Here is a 15,924-nt window from a genome sequence, read left to right on the forward strand (position 1 = left end):
CAGTACTTTTTTGGCGCTTGGTGTGATTTGGTAGAACCCCGGCCACATGTCATAAATATTATGATGTAAGGCATAAAAGCATAGAATCAAATATCGAGATATTCATTTCTTTCGAATGAATGTTATTGCTCTAATGTCCAAGCTTGCCTTTGTACTTCTGTTATTTGTATGTGATTTCCAATTGAACAGAATTCGAAAATAAATGAATATGGTAAATAATATATATTTTAATACATGTTCAAGAGTTGTTTGGAATTATATTTGAGAATTCAACAAACCATTGAAAATAATAATTACGTGAATATGTCTGTAATATTGTAAAGAGTAAAATATCTTTAGTTTAGTATTTTTCTACAACTAACGTAATATTATGATGGTGAAAGAGATACTCTAAGACAGTTTTTTAATTTGTTTCACAGGGATTAATGAATAGGTTCCAAAGTTTAGGACATTTCAATATACTAATATTGAATTAGGACATTCAAAGTTTTCAATAAAAAATCCAAGGAATTCAAAAAGTAAAATTGAATAAATTACGAATGGAATGTTTTGATTGCCTAAAATGTGTTTAAATTTTTTTTTTTTTAGAAAACTGAATAATTATTCTGATCGGAAACGAAGATTGTCTTCGCGTTAAATCTTTAAACACAAATACAGATAGTTGTTTAAAAATTCTGTATTTTTTGAATAAAGTAACGCCAATTACTATACATAATGAGGTTATACAGTGATTTACTTACTTCATTTCTAAGTTTAAAACCGTGATTAAATTTAATTTACGTTATAAGAAAGAACTGTGTCTTTCCTCATACATAATTTTGCGATAATTTAAAAAGTAACTGATGTAACTCATGAAGGTATTCTTTGAAATATCCTGAATAAGATCAAACCGAGAGCTGAACATTAAAAAGATGTCGGCTACACTATAAGATACTAGACGTTTTATTGCCAGGGTTTGCAGAAATAGCTCTCAATAGATAATGAACAACGCTAAAAGAGAGGCAAAAACTGTTCCGAATCATAACAAGCCATGATAACAAATGTATCAAACTTGTATACAAGTGCGAAAAAACAAAATCGGATAGGCAGCCCCCACAGAAAAATGGTGATTCTCGTTTTGTTTTCGCTTCTTTCGTGTTGGTTACTGCACAGCTGTGTAGAACAAGTTGATATAAAAGATATTTTACTAGATAAAGATTGTCGCTGTCCGGAACATCTTTTGCTGGCGAGGATAGGGGAGCTAAATGTCAAAGAAGGAAAATCCATACGATTTGATAGCTTGGTACCCAACATGTTCCGGACAGTAGAACAAAGGGAACCGACAATCTTTATCTAGTAACTAAAATATCTTTTGTTGATATGCATCATCAGAGCCAGTGCTCCCCGCATTTGGAGCTTTCTAAAAGAAATTTATCATGGGGTATAGTCTCCCGAATCAGTTCTCTATCATGACAGTTTGCGAAAAAAGTCTCTCGCGGTATGCTACATATCGTATATGTATACAGAGATGATAAGTGCGAGACTTGCTCTTTTTCTTTAGGATTCAATCCGTGCTGTAAACATTATGCTCTAAGAGGGAAGAACCATACTAGACTGGTATGCAATTTCCATTGGCACTGTCAGAAACTAATGAAAGTTGTGCATGCAAGAAAAAAATACAAATGTTCTGCAACTAATAAAAGAATCAAATAATTGTAATTAGGTGCCAATGTAGAATTACAATACGATATTGATTAAATGCCGGTTAACACTAACTGCATGGCACAATCGCATAACACGTTGTTGGTAATTTAATGTATCTATTTCAAAGGTTCGTTACAAATTATTAATTGCTTCGATATAAAACTGCCCTCTAGTTTGGTCAGAAAATAAAATATCTAGTACAGTAAGATCCCGATTTTATCACCCCCCTGGTGAATTCTCGCTTAACTTTTCAAAAGGTCCTAAGTAACATTTTTTTCATGATTTAATCTGAATAATGCAATCAACGTATTTCATGTTTATCTGTTGATTGCAATACTCAAATTAAATCATGAAAAAAATGTTACTTAGGACCTTTTGAAAAGTTAAGCGAGAATTTTGGGGTGATAAAACAGGGTATGTGACAAAATTGGAAAAAAAATATTTCCAATTTTTTAATTCATTCCACAAATATGAATCATTTTATGCCTCGGAAAGGCCAAATTCGTGAACGGTACCCGTTATTTCTTGTCATAATTGCTTACAAAATATTTCCCAGGTACTCAGAAGTCGTTTGCTATAAACTGCAGGCGGTGAAAGTTATTTCATGAAAATGTTGTTTGTGGTATTATTTACAAAAAAATAAAAGGGATGACAATTTTTTTGGGGGGGGTGGCAAAATCGGTTCAAAAACGTGATAAAATCGGGACGTGATAAAATCGGGTCGAAAACGTGATAAAATCGGGGGTAGACAAAATCGGACAGTGACAAAATCGGGTCAACACTGTAGTATGAAAATTCTTACCCTGATTTTTCTCAAGTTAAATTAAAACCGGGACAATTTGACAAAAAATACCGGGAAAAGCGGGAAAAAACCGGGAAATCGAAAATCAACTTTCAGTGGCCACCCTGAATAAGGCTGTTGAGTGGGAATAAAATATATACACTGGATTTTGTTTTTACGCGATTTACATTTTCTCAATTTTTCACTCATCCTAAATGTTTAACGTATATTAATTATCATGTGATTTTTCATTGATTTATTCTGGATTTTTTGAAACATGTTGCGAAGAGTTTGGTGGCAAATTGAAGTCACACGATCAAAAATACGAGCGAAAAAAAATCGTGTAAAAACAAAATCCTGTGTACAGTCGTAGACTATTTAAAGCATATCTATTAATTAAATGTCTATTCTCAATCATATTTATTAATAATTTTCCTACATTTCCACTTCCCATTTGCAGAACTATCCTTCCTGCTGAGTGCTGATTGATGTACTGGTCGATGAGTGCACTACTGCGCCACGTAATCGGAAGAAAATCGTCCCGTCAATGGACAAGGCATATTCAAAGTAACGGTTGGACGACGACTCAAACCCAGACAGTAGTGCAAACAACGCGTTCCAACGATTTATGCCGTCGTCCATCTCGAAAAAGGAATCAGCAAATTATGATAATGAGTCGCGATTGAACGGGAAAAGCAACAGACACGGGTGCCAACCAATTGGCGGACTGGTTGGAGCAAATTGTCACCCCTCTGGTGAAGGCGAATCGTACGCGTGCCGTGGCGGGTGTTGCATTTTAAAACATCGGTACCCGTCGTCGAGACCTTTGGATTTCTCATTCTAATTATGTTCATTAGGGCGACGATGCAATCTTGTTCAACGTGTTGCACAATATGTGTTTAGTATGATTTTTACACTCTATATCAAATGAGGAAATGGTTAATCGTAGAAAACATAACATAATAATTTAAAGGAATAAAATATATTTGTTTGATAATTTGTTCTTTCTAACGTTCTGTGTCAGTTTTTTTTAACTAACACTATCAATTTTGAATAACCCAAAATTCAAACATACCTTTCCTTTTTCAGCGTTTTTGATTATGCTTTGTTCTTGATGCTGACTGTCACCCTAATGTGCATTTGTGTGTCAACGTGGCACGATTCAATCCGTGATCGATTCGGGTTCGATAAACTTTAGTTTAGCCAGCCAGCGCCAGTGCGCCGGTATAGTGCTGCGGTGCAGTATGCGAATGCGCCCTGCGACCTATGTCTTGGAGCCGTAGGTTGTCGCGCCGCGCCGGTTCTCGATGCCGATATGCATCATTAGCTATGCAGAAAATTATGATTAGCGCGATTCGTGGAAACAACAAAGTTACTGCAAACTTTGTCGTGGTGTCCGCTGGTAGAATGAATAATTATTGTCTTAATAGGACTGTATCAGCCGTTTGATCGCGTTGTGCACACCTTCGTGGTTCGAAAAGTCGTGGTTCAGCCAGGCAGTGTATTGTATCTTGCTTGGGGGAGGAAACCCGTAATTAAGACCCTGCAAGTATGACTGCCCTCGAAGCGGTTTTTTTAGTGGAAGCCAAGATACGTGATTGTAAGTTTCAATCCCAACAGCCTTTTGGAAACATGTGCAATGCAATGCAGGCCGCTCGGTAATCGCCAATTCACGTACAGTGCAGCGTGTATGTGTTCTGTTTGTTTAACGTTCGTCGTGTCCATCGGGTAAAGTGCATCGGATGCTGCTGTTGCATTGTGCGGAGAAGAATAGCGCACAGCAGCATCGCAAGAAAATAATCTGTCCAGTTGGTCGGTGTTTGTGAACTTGAAGATTAGGAGGGCAAGCAGCAGCCGGCGATTAGGTGAATTGTGGTCGATTTGCGGCTCGTGATGTATGACTGTTCAAGGTAGGTTGAATTTATGCTAAGTTGTGAGAATCATATACAATTGAATTAATCTCATCTGGTTTGATGGGTTTAGGACTGAATGTCGTAGTTATCAATTTGAGTGTAGTACTGGCCCACATTGTTGAATATGACATGAATGAACCGTTTTGACTCGCGAACATGATTCATATTGCAAATATTGGAATTTTAACACCCTAAAATATAAACAAGTCTAGTCTTTCTCAGTATGGATAATATACATCATGACATCTATCAGAACAGTGGAATAATCATAAAAAATATTTTTTTTTTGGAAATATGTACCAAAACTGTTTGGTATGGACAGTGCGTCGATGCAAGTGGAGACGCATGATATTCCTTCGCAAAATCGTTAGAAGGTCCATCCAAAAATGGAAAGTTGTAATTTATCACATCTTCCAGTCTGTTGACCGTAAACTTTCATAGCCAAACAAGAAAAAGTAGAACCATGAAAAATAATTCACTATGATGCAATTCTCTGTGGTATGCAATTCTCTAACCAGTTTTAAAAATTTCAAAATGTTATGTATTTGAAAATAATTTGGAGCACCAAATTAGACATTTGATTATCTACATTGTACATATATTTGATAGTTAAGTTAAGTTTCTCGAATTGAACCCGGAAAAGATAATATTTTTGATGTTTATTGAATTTCTAATCTAGTTTACTTTTTCTCTGATGACAGCATCCATTCAGTTCCCCTAGCCTATGAGCAACCAGTCAGTGAGAGCTGTTGGTTGCTGATTGCCAGCTCAAATGTATAGTTTTGGCAATACGATATTTTCAGGTCGACTACGACTACTTTCAGACTACGATATTTTCAGGTCGTCAACGGTAGAATGAATGTGAAAACTTTTGGTGGAATGTCTTTACCTGTCATAAGACGAGTTTAGTAGTATTCTATTAAATCCACCACATTGCAACATTGAAATCTTTACTGCTGCGTATTCCTCAAGTCCCAAAAAACATTGAAAGCTGATCGCTATTCAACCAAAAATAGGCTTCTGCAGCTAAATAACTAGCTTATTCAGTACAAATTGTTTATTGGGCTGTGTGGCCGTCTTCAGTGTCTTGTACTGGACTACAAGACATTGAATACGGCCCTTCAGTTCAGGTCTAAAGATTATAACGTGGTGAAATTGAATGAAATAGCACTGAAAATAACAAGACGTTTTACTTCCGGGTGGATATGAAGGGCCCAACTCAAATTTCAATCATCAAGGCACGAGCTACTCGTTTAGGGCGGACGTAGACTAAATATTCACATTTTTAAACCTCCCTTCCCCCAGTAGACTTTTCATAAACTTTTTCAACCTCCCCTCCATCGAAGTGTATGTGAACTGACCCAATGAGCCATAACTTTCCACGTTGTTTTAAATTTGTAGACGTTTAACTTATTCAGGGCAAAGAATTTTCTGATTGATAACCCTACAACTTCCCATTAATACCAAAGAACTTTCCGTGAAGGTTCCGACTTTCAGAAATCGTTTCCTATGAAATTTTTTAAAGATTCTTTTGCAAATTCTGAGCAATGTCCTAAGGAAATTCTACTGAATTTAAAAAAGAAGTTTTCATTCTCCTCTTTTTCGAAATTTTTAGATAATTTTCCTATGATGGCTTTCCTGCAGGAAATGCGAAGATTTTTTTTATGGAAACTCCAAGAATTTTTGGTGAGAACATAAAATAATTTCCCGTGTAATTTTTCAACAATTTTGCTAGGAAGTACCTTTGATTCCATTGATATTAAAAAAAATCCTGTGGAACTCCCGATGAGATTACCGTAAAACTTCCGAATTTCCCGTGGAAATAACGAAGATTTTTTCCGGACATTCAGAAGAGCTCCCGTGGATACCAGAAGAATTTCTCGCGGAAGCTCCAAAGAATTACCAAATAAAAAAGACTCCGAGTAAAAGCTCCGAAAATATTCCCGTGGAAATGCAGAACTTAACAGACTATCCCAAAAGTGTTCACGAGACAATTTTGAAAAATAAACCTTGAAAAAAACCGTTGAAATTTGAAATTATTTTCCATGAAAATTCTAAAAAAAATTAGATTGGTCATTCATGAAGTGACCGAGAAAAAATGCAAATGCAACCAACTTTCTTAGAATTAAATGAAATTTTGACCAATTGTTTATGTATGGGTTATACCCCAGAATCCAAAATTTCGTAGTGATCGGTCCACCCCACGATTAATACGACCATCCCCCTTTTCGGACAAATGTCCGGTAAGGTAACTATTGAAAAGAAAATTTTTCAAGGAATTTATAAAAAATAATTTGTTGATGTGCAGTGTTGCCAAATGAACAATTTTTAAGTTTTTGTGTGAAAAATGCATTTTTTACCCAATAAGTATATTTTTATTTAAAAACTAGCAGACCCAACGAACCTCGTTTCGCCTAACATTGATTCATTCTCTGATTAGTTCTCGAGTTATGCAGAAATTTTTGGTTCATTTGTATATACATAAACATGAATTTCTGTCTGTCTGACCCTTATAGGCTCGGAAACTACTGAACCGATTTGCGTGAAAATTTGTATGCATAGGTTTTTGGGCCCGGAGAAGGTTCTTAAGATGGTTCGAGACCCCTCGCCTCTTGGGACCCCTTTCCCAAGGTTTTACTAATCTATAAAACATACTCACATATACACATGGACACATACACAGCTCGATTGGTTTTTCCCCACTTTCCGCATCGCGTTTGTAATTTATATGGAGATTAGTATAAAAAAGGATTTTTTGTTTTTTTTGCATTTTTGGTCCTAACGGCTTCATTTTATCGTTAATTCAGTCATCTGACTCAATACGTTAGCATATAGTCTGAAAGATGTCGAAAGAGTTTGCTTAAGAATAAGCATTGCTGGAAATATTACAACGCTTTGAAGATTGATTGTTGAAATCTTATGCAAGAAAACAATGTTTCTGTCAGCACTATCTGGGTTAGACGGCAAACCCATTTCTCTTTCCGGAATTTTCCTAGCAAATATTATCCATTTATTCTCCAAATACAGAAAATAAAATCATTATCCCAAAGAAGACCATTTTTATGATGTTTGTTTTTGGTCTACTATTTTCATTATTTGATAATATACACACACACAGTTGACAATTTTCGTCGTCAAATCACATTTGCGTGATGTGAAGTGTGGGTTTGAATCCCGTGGTAGTAAACAAAGATTGAAAGGCAAATTCCTGCTAAAGCAGGTATTTCCCGGGAAACACACGATATGTATCGGACAGAATGAGCTTTCCTCTATCAAGTAAGGGAATTAGTTTTAAAGAAAAGCACTTGCATTCTTCGGAATCTATAAAACAATGTTTGTTTACAGAATAAGTTCACGTAAGGGCCACTTGCCACAGCCTGATATGTGCAAGGACATAAACAGGAACCTTGTTACGAACGAGCGTGAGGTGATCCAAAGGTGGCGGCAGCACTACGAAGAACACCTGAATGGCGATGTGGCAGACGAAGATGGCGGTTTGGTGATGGACCTGGGAGAACGCGCGCAGGACAGAATTCTACCGGCTCCGGATCTCCAGGAAATCCAGGAGGAGATTGGCCGGCTGAAGAACAACAAAGCCCCTGGGGTTGACCAACTACCAGGAGAGCTATTTAAACACGGTGGTGAGGCACTGGCTAGAGCGCTGCACTGGGTCATTACCAAGATTTGGGAGGAGGAAGTTTTGCCGCAGGAGTGGATGGAAGGTGTCGTGTGTCCCATCTACAAAAGGGCGATAAGCTGGATTGTAGCAACTACCGCGCAATCACATTGCTGAACGCCGCCTACAAGGTACTCTCCCACATTTTATGCCGTCGGCTAGCACCAACAGCAAAGGGAGTTCGTAGGGCAGTACCAGGCGGGTTTTATGGGCGAACGCTCCACCACGGACCAGGTGTTCGCCATTCGCCAAGTACTGCAGAAATGCCGCGAATACAACGTGCCCACACATCATCTATTCATCGACTTCAAAGCCGCATATGATACAATCGATCGGGACCAGCTATGGCAGCTAATGCACGAACACGGTTTTCCGGATAAACTGACACGGTTGATCAAAGCGACGATGGATCGGGTGATGTGCGTAGTTCGAGTTTCAGGGGCATTCTCGAGTCCCTTCGAAACCCGCAGAGGGTTACGGCAAGGTGATGGTCTTTCGTGTATGCTATTCAACATCGCTTTGGAAAGGGTAATACGAAGAGCAGGGATTAACACGAGTGGTACAATTTTCAATAAGTCCGTCCAGCTATTTGGTTTCGCCGACGACATAGATATTATGGCACGTAACTTTGAGAAGATGGAGGAAGCCTACATCAGACTGAAGCGGGAAGCCAAGCAGATCGGACTAGTTATCAACACGTCGAAGACAGAAGTACATGATAGGAAGAGGTTCAAGAGAAGACAATGTGAGCCACCCACCGCGAGTTTGCATCGGTGGTGACGAAATCGAGGTGGTAGAAGAATTTGTGTACTTGGGCTCACTGGTGACTGCCGAAAATGACACCAGCAGAGAAATTCGGAGACGCATAGTGGCTGGAAATCGTACGTACTTTGGACTCCGCAAGACGCTCCGATCGAATAGAGTTCGCCGCCGTACCAAACTGACAATCTACAAAACGCTAATTAGACCGGTAGTCCTCTACGGACACGAGACCTGGACGATGCTCGTGGAGGACCAACGCGCACTTGGAGTTTTCGAAAGGAAAGTGCTGCGTACCATCTATGGTGGGGTGCAGATGGCGGACGGTACGTGGAGGAGGCGAATGAACCACGAATTGCATCAGCTGTTGGGAGAACCATCCATCGTTCACACCGCGAAAATCGGACGACTGCGATGGGCCGGGCACGTAGCCAGAATGTCGGACAGTAACCCGGTGAAAATGGTTCTCGACAACGATCCGACGGGCACAAGAAGGCGAGGTGCGCAGCGGGCAAGGTGGATCGATCAGGTGGAAGATGACTTGCGGACCCTCCGTAGACTGCGTGGTTGGCGACGTGTAGCCATGGACCGAGCCGAATGGAGAAGACTCTTATATACCGCACAGGCCACTTCGGCCTTAGTCTGAATAAATAATAATAATTACAGAATAAGTTACGCCCAAATCGCAAATCGGTCCCAACTTATTTTTTTATCGGGATCTCAGAAGTTTGTTAAACTTTTACCAAGACTAGCACAGCCCGAGCCCATGTTTTTTGGTGAGACTTCGACCAAAGTTGCTGAAAATAAGCAAATAATAAGCCGAAAATCAGCTAACAAACTTCGTTTTTACATGGATATCTTTCTCAATTTGGTTGGGCTCACGGCTGAGCTGATTTTTGTTGATCTACAGAGATAACAACTTAGTGTGTATCTTAACCTACAACTTTTATAACCAACAAACTACTTCTCGCAGCACTTGGTGCTAGAAGTATTGCAAAGCACCCTAAACTTATTTTTAGCTTTACTAAATCGCTAAAGAGAGTTTTAATTCGAGCTACATAGTGAACTTCGTGTATTCCGCGGGGTGTTGGAGACTCGTGTTAGTTGGTGGACTGTTGTTATTGTTTTGTTTAGCCGATTCCAGTTATTAGCGATAAAAGATATTTTAGTTACTAGATAAAGATTTTCGCTGTCGTCGCTGTCCGGAGCATCTTTTGCTGACGAGGATAGGGGAGCTAAATGTCAAAGAAGGAAAATCCATACGATTTGACAGCTTGGTACCCAGCATGTTCCGGACAGCAGAACAAAGGGAACCGAAGCGACAATCTTTATCTAGTAACTAAAATATCTTTTTTACCGATAGATACCCTTTTCGAAAAACTTGGACAACCCTGATAGAAGACTAATTGGACAGTAGCTTCATGGAGTTGAAGGATCTTTCCCAGGCTTCCAAACAGAGATGATTTGCTAAGGGATACACAATGGATGCATAAGTATTGGATTACTAATGGCGCTTCGTATCATGTGATGAACATATTTTGTTCAAGGCGGTACTTTATGTGTCAGATGTCCATCACAGTAACCCAATTTTCATACTTATGAGTTATGAACTAGCAAACCGTAACCAAAAAATTCTATCTCTATCGGCCCATACAAGTTCCATGCAAAATGTTTACAAAGTTGTTCATTTCTGCATGATTTGTAGAGGAATCATAAAACTTTTTTTTACACGAATCTTCGAATATTGAACTAAAAATTTTGTTTTACACGAAACGCAAAATCGTGTTTAAAAAGAATCGGGTATATTTTGAAAGTTTGGACAATAACAGACACATCAAAAACAATAAATTACAATTGTTTTGTTTTATTTTTCATTGCTTTTGTTTCTGAGCTAGTACCCAGCGTAATGTTTCTTCCATTCACTGATCTCTCCATCGAGATAATCCTTCACACTGTGTTGTGGAGTCGACTGTAAATGCTTCAAATTGCATCATCTATTAAAAAGGACTCATTGAGCTTACCTTCTTATGGTAACAGGTACTGCCTCAAAATGTCGAGTTGCTTCAGCTGTTTCACGTCTTATCAACATACTCTGCTTCTGAGTTCGAGTGAAATTTGAGATTCTACTCATTTAACATAAGATCGTAATTGTATGTATGAAGGTATAAAATTGTCACATTTTTTTACAATTACTGTCATAATGCTTTATTTTTTACGTGCTGATTATTTCTCATTATTTTTTTCTGTGTGGTTTTATTTTTGTTAGTTAGTTTTATTAGTTTTTACTAGTTCGAGTTCAATTAGCGTTAGGAGGATTTAACAGTGACATAAATACTGGTCCGAGTTCAAGAACGGAACAAAGATGATTGGCAGTGAAAGAAATGTGTAATTAGATTATGAAATTGTGGCTAAGGGGTGTGATAACTTATCTGACTACCATCAGTGCGCAGTAGTTTGAGTTTAAAGTAAGTAGAACTAAACTGTTGCCTAACATCAATTCACTTAGAAAAAGAAACTTGCTTTTACATGATGACTTTAATATCAATTACTATTACAACAACCAGAAGAATTACTAAACCTTTGGAAGTTTAATTCAACAACTTTTGTGAGACACGATTAAATCAACATCTTATACCGGTTGCATAATATTCCATCATATAAACAGTAAGCTAACTGATGATCCTACCCATCCGGGCCGTCGTCAACTTTGTCGTTAAATTTCCATTTGCGATCCATTGTTGCCGCAGGACTGAGATACAGCACCCTAGAGGGGCACGAATTTGATGTCAACCGTATACGAAAGCTCGTGGAAAGCGAAGAACAGAGCTGTAGAAGCAGAAAATCTCATGAAGCTGATGGGGACATGTTTCGCTAACATTGCCAGTGCCAAACCACATCATTGGAGACCCAACACAAAACAAATTCAAATGCCTATTGTAGCGTAAAATCGGATAAACAATATTTTCTCTTCCAAGAAAGGTTTAGCTGGCGGAGAATCATAACCTTTTGTCCGGTTTCTATTGGCGTAGGATTGGAATCATTCCAACGCACAACAGTGTCTAAGGAATGTTCATCCGAAGTGTAGCTTATTGCAACCTTCCAACGAACTGCAATAACATCAGAGAACATTCGATTAGGCAGAAGGTATTTCACACAATTCCAAAAATAATACTGCTTCATGAAATACAAAAGCCCTTTACGGGCTTTTATCAGCTGTAGCATTATGCGCAGTTAATGGGTAACACATGACAGAGGCTTGGTCAGTATGTAGGGCAAGTTTGCTACATTCATGACCAACGTTGAAAACTATAATCGGTCATCATCATAGCGTGAAAACATGCCATAACAATGACAGACAACGATTTCAAACGACATACTTATCTTTATGCGTTGCAGCAAGCTCATGAAAAACCATGTTGGGGCACTGCCTTATGACTAGAATGTGAACGACGGTCAACATTCCTATATCAATTAAGTACGTACCAAAATTGCATCGTTAATTAAAAGCTCATTAATTAACAAAATACCATTGAACGCATACCGTTCCGTCGGCAGTACTACCTTCCTACCGATCGACTGAAGGTAAGCATCGAATGGCAGAAAGACAATCACGAGAATTATACTCTCTTACCACTTAGCCACATTATCGCATGCTTCGCTGACAATAACCATTGCGCGAAACGCCTCGAGTCAAATAAAGAGTTGTGACGCATCGCGATGTTGCACGTGAATGAGTGTCTACTTGAGTATACACACAGCGAGAGCACGCAGAAGGTGGACGCCTGCATAACTTGCAGTAGCCCTTGCATTGCATCTTCTGCATCAACTCCAGCAACAACAGCACTGACTACCGAACGATTTATGCTGACTGTTAGTAGGGGTGCTCAGAGATTTTCAACTATATCGGCATGTATTGAATTCGAATAACGCTAGTGATCTATACTATACTAAACATAAATAAAATAAATAAACTTGTTAAGAGAAGGATGAAATTTATGAATCTTATTTATTCGCATAATTAATAATAAATTTTGAAACCTTCTTTTCAAGAAAACTCATTCAGAAATATTCGAAATATTCTGTAACAATAACTGTTCTCCCAACAAGGGGAAACTATTTTTTTTTTAATTTTATATAAAAACTTTCAAAAATTTGTATTACATTACAATTTGCATTGTATTTTGCAAATTAGTAAATTTTATACAATGTCTGTGTAAGCTTACGTTTTTGTATAAGAAAAGATAATTTCCTCACAAAGATGCTAGGAAACATCTTTGAAAACATAATCGATCATTGTTTAATACCATATACGAATGAAGCAAAATGGTGCTGATAAAATGATACCATGTACTGCTATTCTGCCGCTAACCGCTAACCGCAAGTCGAGCACATCTGTATATGGGCCTCCATATACAGATGTGTTCGACTTGCGGTTAGCGGCAGTATAGTTCCAAATCTAATCGTGATTTGTATTGGTTTAAGGAATATCGAAACCAACAATCTTCATCTTTCATAAATCACTATTGACATGTATCTACGAAGACTCATTACAAGAATTACTAATGTATTCTAAACGTGCCAAATTAGCTTCGCGCGATTCCATTTATCTAATTTTATTCCAGCAACAATCTAATGCATAATAAATTTATGTCTGCAATCATGTTGAGATTGGACAAGCTGACATAAACGACATAACATCCGACGTATTATATATGGGAATGAATGAAGCGCTTAAACAGAATCATTAATTAGCGCATTATCTTCGGCTGCCGGCTACTCGGTACGGTCCACCAGTTAAATTGAGTCGACATTAGTTTCACATTAGCAAGTTGAACGCTCCACAGTACTTCGCACCGCGGTACGCCGGCACTCCAGCACAGTTTGTAGTTGAAATGAAGATGTTTCCAAAAATAAATGCATAATCGGTTGATACACAAGAGTAGACATGTTCCATATACGGCTTCTGACTATTTATGAGGTCGCGTAACCGAGACGATCGAATGAGAACAGAATTGGTCTAGACTAGTCGCTGACTGGAGTTTGTTCTGTTGCTTAGCGCGGACATATGTAAATAAAAGCAACGCAGCGATGCGAAGCAAAGCAGAGGGAATCCACCTAATCCCAATTGAATAAGTAGATAGTAGCAACATGGGAGTGTTTGGTGATGACTATGTTTACAGTAGCGCTGGCGTGATAAGCCCACTCTGCGATGCGAATCAAAATAAAGACGAAATGTAAAATAAACATTCCCATGATTTTGGAAATCTGCCAAAACAAGGTGATACAAATAAGTTCAGTGGCGCTAGGATATACCAATTCACATAGGGGGAATGACGGCTTTGGCAGGTTTTGTTCTATTATTGGCAGGGTTTTTTTTTTATGACTGATTATGCTCAAATTTGGCCTAAACATTCTTTGCATATCAAAGAATATTGTGGCCAAATTTCATAAAATTTGGTCGACAAAAACCCCCCTGCCAATAATAGAACAAAACCTGCCAAAGCCGTCTTTCCCCCTACTTAATGAATGGAAAAATAAATATCATAACAAATATCTAAACCCTGATCACGTAATGCTATCGGATGCTACTAATGAAATGCTTCAAGGTGCTACGCCCCTGAATATAGGTATGAGCTACCGGTGTACATCAGCGGAAAATATTCATATCAGAACCGAATTTATGCCTGCCTACTGTTTGTAAACAAAATATGCTACATTTAATCTTATAACATTCGAATTGTAGTTGTAGTTTTGTAGTTATTGAATAAATCAGAATTATTTGCTACTCGACACCAAAATAAATGTCGTAAGATATATATATAAGATATATTGAGCCAACGTAAACCTTAAACTTAACAACGACATAATACCGCACAAGCTCAGTCAGAAATGTCTTGGAGTCAAGGATGGTTACGATCATTCAGTAATTTGCGTTCGATCATTTAGTAGTTTGTCAATAATACATTCCAGAAGCTGAATTTCAAATTATGTTGTATGGTGGACTCCTAGTGCGAAGGTTTTTCTACAACTCTGCCTAATGGTTCGTTGTTTGAATTCCACTATTAACGGTGTTATAGCTATAGTTTCAATAACTTAGACCAAATGATAACAAAATTCCAATCATTTAGTTTAAGTTACTGCAACTAGCGCTCTAACTCTAACGTTATTAGTTGTATTCCAATAACGAACCATTAGCAAAGTTGTAGAAAAACCTTCGCACTAGAAGGAGGAGGAGCTTTTCAAACCAGCCCAATAGAAAGCCTACAAATGGAATCGGGTATACCAAGCCTTAGAAGTTTCTTCAGTCAAAGACTCGCTAGTCGCTATCTTCGCAACAAAGCAAACAAACGATGAACATGCTTTAACAAATAGTGAAACAGACGAAGAGAATAACAACAGCAGAATTCCCCTCCCACCAAGCAAATCCATGAATATACCAAAAACTCCGCCATGGATAAGAAAAGATATTCTAATAAACAAAACAATGATGTTCGCTAGTAGAAATGGAGAAAATCCCAAATGAACTTAAAAAACTGTTTGCTGAAGAATCCACACCAAATATAAGTTCTGCAAGCTGATATATTGGCACGGCAAATGCTGGGTAAAGCGTACCATTGGTACTTCGCGTACCTGAAGGAATAAAATAGACCCCATCTCGCGGTCCTTAGCCTCTTACCCAGCAACTCCTATCCCTACCTCCCCGCGGTGCTGGCCGGGATACGAGCAACCTTAGGGAAGATCGGGTAACCAACCCCGGTGGGAACTATGGTCGTATGCTGACAGGGAAGGGGGGGTTTGCTCCTCTCCGGAGGTGCAAATCTTATTGAGCGTCTGTTCTCCATGTCAGGATCGGCTCACAACAGCGTCTGTTCTCCATGTTAGGGGCGGCTGATCATCGTCCGAGTGCCAGCGAGGGACTCTAAGTGAAACTGTGCACCATGGTCCACCGGAAATAAGGAGGAATGGTCCTCCGGAAATTTAGGGGGTTTGGTGTCAGGCCCTGCAAGCCAGCCTTTAAAAAATCATAAGCAACGAACAATCAACAAGAGAGTACGGACCGGAACCATCGGCGAAGACCACTGCGACGAAAAGGGACTAGCGATTGGAAACTC

At 38.7% G+C, this 15,924-nt stretch overlaps 1 protein-coding gene across 1 annotated transcript in view; it reads left to right on the forward strand.

Annotated features, from left to right (window-relative positions):
• The window catches only part of LOC134213372 (calcitonin gene-related peptide type 1 receptor), a 291,025-nt gene that overhangs the window by 11,153 nt on the left and 263,948 nt on the right, over positions 1-15,924 (forward strand). The window contains exons 2-3 of the mRNA XM_062692383.1: positions 2,925-3,271; positions 3,895-4,374. The gene's annotated coding sequence lies outside the window, so the exon portion shown is untranslated. The remainder of the gene's footprint in view (positions 1-2,924; positions 3,272-3,894; positions 4,375-15,924) is intronic.

This window comes from Armigeres subalbatus, chromosome 2 (genome assembly GCF_024139115.2).
Source record: "Armigeres subalbatus isolate Guangzhou_Male chromosome 2, GZ_Asu_2, whole genome shotgun sequence".
NCBI lineage: Eukaryota > Metazoa > Arthropoda > Insecta > Diptera > Culicidae > Armigeres > Armigeres subalbatus.